Raw genomic sequence first — 4,902 nt, forward strand, 5'->3', positions numbered from 1 at the left:
CTGTGATTCCAACAACTGGAAGAATAATAATATGTACCAGGTGCTTAACCAACATTTGTTTAAGGACTATATAGAAACAGTCTTGTTTTTCTTTTCAAGGCCTTATGTGAGAACGGTTCATATTGTATCTGTTTTTTTTTAAAACAATTGAGTGTACCTTGGATAAAAATTGGGATGCAAATAAAACTTTATTTAAAAAATGGTGGTGGGTTGCTTTGCAAAATTTTAGTATAAGTACTAATTTTAGGGGAATAAAGCACATGAAATCACATTACAAGGAGAACTATGCTGGACATAAGTTGTCGCTCAGGATATGAATGATATAAGATAATACATTGGAAACCCCTCTTTTATTGAAGGTATATCTATGAAGAACTCGGTACAGAGTGGGGAAGAAATTAACTGATACCATTTGTATCTTATATTATCTTTTTTTATACTGGGATTCAGGAAAATAATTGAGGAAGCTGGAATCCAGGTTTATTTCAATTCAGTTTAACATTTGACAACATTCTTTGCTTGTTGCTGTAACTGCACTTTTGTATTTTTCATAACTCTTTGTGTGCCTACTACTATAGCTGTGAATTCATTGACATGCACTTCTGTGTTTTCTTCACATTTATACATGAGCACATAACACAGTTTCTGTGTGACAGAGCACAATGTATACTTTCCAAGTCAATTTACTATGTTTTTAAGCCACTGTGAAAATAAATACTACCAGACATATAGGGATGAGTAAGATATATTTCATTTACTGATTCTTATGGGAGAGGGAATGGTCAGGGGATGTGTGGGTTGAGTATGACAAAAGGAAAAACTTGATCAATGTTATATGAAAAATACCTACATAAAGTAATAAGGATCATGGTGACATTTGCATCTTAATTTAGACCTGCTATTCACACAGAAGGCAAAGCCCTAAAATGAATGTAGAATGGGATTCTGTAAAGAGGCCGGAACACTCTAGGTCCTATGCTTTGGGTTGATCACCAAGTTCCAAATATATATATATATATATATATATATATATATTTCTTATTTATTATTAAAGTATTTTTTATTGAGTGAAATCAATCAGTTTTCTCAGAAGGGAAAGAGGCACACAGTATATTCTTTAAAATATTAAATTATTTTACAAGTTAAAACTAAAGTGCTCTAATTTTTAGTGATTTTTAAACATGCACATAAAACTTGATCTTCTAACAAACTTTCGTTTGCATAAGTAGATGAGAAAACTATAGACCCAGACAAGATGAGGCTCTATGCAGCTTTTAGACAGAAGGACCTCAATTGTCAGTCACCAAGGAGATATTTTCCAGTTAAAAGCAGACCATATAATTTTATGTATATTTACACAGCAAAGTACAGGGATAAAACCACCAAAGAAGAGAATACTATTTTTCATATATTTGGAGCTAACGCTGATAAGCTACTGGCTATAATTTAAATGTATACATAGATTTTTAAAATTCAGATGGTTAAAATAGATTTTATACCATTAATTACCAAATGCAGGGGTTCTCTGTTTTATGTTCACACTTTGAAGTGGCTTCTCTAGTATTTAACTGTAGTCCACATCTTTACAGTCTTTTTTTTCTTAGCATAATTCTAAGTTTGTATATATACAATATACAGTAATGTCTAATTTCTAAATATGTATTTCTTAACCATGAAAGTGGTTAGCTGAAAACGACACAGATATTCAAAAATTTGGATTACAGTTTCTGCTCCCCTTTGGTATTAAATGTTGCTTACAAAAGATTAAAATCCTCTTTTTGTTTGCCAGATTAAGTATTTGGTCTTGATGTCTGCTTCCTGCCTTCCCCATAGATGAGCAAACTGTTTCCATGATCACACTGAATAGTGAAGTCAACTTTTGTTTTCTTCAATTGTCAGGGTACTTTTTTGAGTCAACTCTTCTGAGAAGTCTAAGTTCTTGTCGAGGCGTTAGATTTTGTTCCACTGATGTTTTCTGAACAAGTGCACACAGATTTGTGGCGAACAATTCTTTCCACCTTAGGAGGCTTGAAAATACTCATCCACTCTGTATCGGACAGGTGGCCTGGGGCTTCAATTATGAAGTTACTAGGGTGGCAGCACTTAGCTTCACAAATGTCACTGTCACCCAGACAGGCTTCATTTTTCTGGCAACAAGAGACTTCAGATTTTCCCATCAGATCTTGACATGCAGCATCTGAGTTTTTTGGTTGTTTTAAATCAGAACAATTGGTCAAGCCCAGGTAAACACTGAAATCATGCCACTGCTTTTCATCAGATAAAGATGCTTCAGATAGTTGTTTCTTTCCATTTTGAATCCCAATTTCATTACCTTTTGGTGATTTTGCATGGATCTTGTACAACATACTTTTGTTTTCAGGTTCAATCTGAATTTTCCCTTCCAGAGGCCAGGACTTTTGCTTCTCCACTGAGTCTGGATTCCAGAGCCTTTGACTCCTCCATCTTTGAGTCATATATTTGTATTAATTCCTGAGAATTTTTCACATTGAAATGAAGAAACTGAAGATCACTCTGTTGCTTTACATAAATCTGTCTCAGATTATGCAGTTCGGTGTTTGCACGCTCCTGCTTTGACTTTGCAATATCAAGTAACTCGTCTTTCCTCTTTTCTCTCTCTACTCAAGGTCTTCAGAGAGGAGAGAAGCATGGGTTGCCTTTTGAGCCATTTCTTGAAGTTGCAGTTGAGTCTTCTGAACAACCGCTTGGCATTCGTTTTGATTAGATTCAAGGATTTTTACCTTCTTCTTGAGCGACCTTATTATTTCACTTCTTTTATGCAGTTCACCTTCTAATTTGCTGCATCGTTCTTCCAAAGTCAATACTTTCTGCCGATCCTCTTCCCATGAAAGAAGCTGTCTTTGATGGACGGCAACCATATCATTGAGCTCTTTATCATGATCTTTCAGTTCTCCAATTAGCAGATGCAATTCTTTCCTTTGTTTCTCAATAGTGGAAACTTCAACTTCTGACCCGATGTCCTGACGCCGGGTGAGGAAGGTCGCCAAAGGGTTCATAGGTGTTTCCTCCGCCGCGTAGAGTCGGTGGGGGCAGCGTCACCTTCGAAATGCCATAGGCGCGCCCGCCCGCAACGGCTGGGCGAGCCGGCTGCCCCGCAGCCCGGCGCCCGCGGCCGGCCCCCGCAAGCCCTCACAAACTGCCTGCCCAGCTCCCCCAAAATATTTTGACATTAGAGATCTCTAAGGTGAATCTGATAGGACAGCATTTAGCAGTGATAAATGGAAAGTCCTGAACAAACCAAGTGCAAAAACAAAGATTGGGTGAAAATGTCTTAGATTTTCTTTTAAAACCCTAAGTCCAATACAAACCAATGTTAATTTGATTTCTAAAAATGGTCAAATATCAAAGTTCATTAATAACTACAATAAGACAGATAATAATTTTTTCTCTATGCATGTTTGGAATTCACCAATTTTGTCAATATTTTACTGATTAAATATATGTTGAATTTTTATCTTGCCTAATAATCAAAATGATTTAAGACAGTTAATTGAGTCATCCTTCTATCTAATGTTCAAGGCAAAGTAGACTACAGAAAAACTAGAGAACATACAAACTGATGAGTAGATTTGTAGCTGTGTAATATTAGCAATAATTCAAGAGAATTAGAATAGCTGCAAGTTGTGGGAAATATTTTTACTTTACAATTTTCTTTATAGTTTAATTTTAAAAAATAATTACCATATATAAATCCTTGTATTTAAATGAGCAAAATAAGTGAAAGAAAGGGGAAGTCTTAAAAAAATATATTTTATTTGGTTAAATATTGATCTTCAGGAGTTTCAAATAACCAAACACTCAAAAATACAGTCATACATTAGTTGATTTTGTAGTAAGCCTTTTATTGTTCCTTTTTTTAAGGGTAACACAGGTCAGATTCTGAGAGTCTGAGAGTTAGTAACTCAAAAGCCTCTCTATCCAAGCATCTATTAGTATCATTTGTTTCTTTTTTTTTTTGCCTTAAAAAAAGTTTTAGTATTATACAAGCAACTAAAATTTCCCCTTTTAGATACATTCAAATATGTAGTTCCATTCATTTTGAAATATACATTCAAAATGCTGGGTAAGCATCACCACCATTCATTACCATAAATCTTCTTCATCCTAAAGAGAAAATTTGTACAATTTAAGTATCAACTCCCCATTCCTTACCCCCACCCCAGCACTTGATAACCTTTATTTTGGTTTTTGATTCTATGAATTTACTTATTCTAATGATTTCATGTTAATGAGATTGTACAATACTTGATGTATTGTTTCTGACATTTCATTCTACATGTCTTTAATATTCATCCATGTTGTAGCATGTATCAGAACTTTGTTCCTTTGTTTGTATGGACTATATTTTGTTTATCCATAAATTAGTTGCCTCCATCTTTTGGCAATTAAGAATGATAATGCTATGAACATCAGTGCGCTCATATCTGTTCAAGTCCAGCAGTTGACATTATTTTGGGGGCCACAGTTTTCCTTGGAATTATGAAATTTTGTAAAATATTCAGAAATAAAGGATTTTTGGGGTTTACAGACAGTCACTGAAAGGTCTTAGGGATTACCGTCCACACTCAGGAAATTAGTCACTCAAGTGGAAGTATCTTTCAGATTTGCTTTTTTGCTGTCAAATGATTGAAGCAGTATTAGAGTTACTGCTTGACTTGAACTATAATATTTAATTGGTCCTTTTGAATTCACACTTATGCTAACATTGTTTCCATGATTCATGATTACATAGAGAAGTAAGATGCATGCTTAGACCACATTACTGAAATATGATCAGCCATTTTTTGTCACCACTGATATGGACTGTGTTTGCAGAAATTCATGGAACTTTTTTTGTCACAAGGTAATTTATATGCTATGAGC

General features: G+C 34.7%; 1 pseudogene; it reads right to left on the reverse strand.

Moving 5' to 3' along the window:
• Positions 1-1,521: 1,521 nt before the first annotated feature.
• LOC143647999 (coiled-coil domain-containing protein 62 pseudogene) lies at positions 1,522-3,102 on the reverse strand (annotated as a pseudogene).
• Positions 3,103-4,902: the final 1,800 nt, after the last annotated feature.

The sequence above is a fragment of the Tamandua tetradactyla genome, chromosome 10, assembly GCF_023851605.1.
Source record: "Tamandua tetradactyla isolate mTamTet1 chromosome 10, mTamTet1.pri, whole genome shotgun sequence".
Classification (NCBI taxonomy): Eukaryota; Metazoa; Chordata; class Mammalia; order Pilosa; family Myrmecophagidae; genus Tamandua; species Tamandua tetradactyla.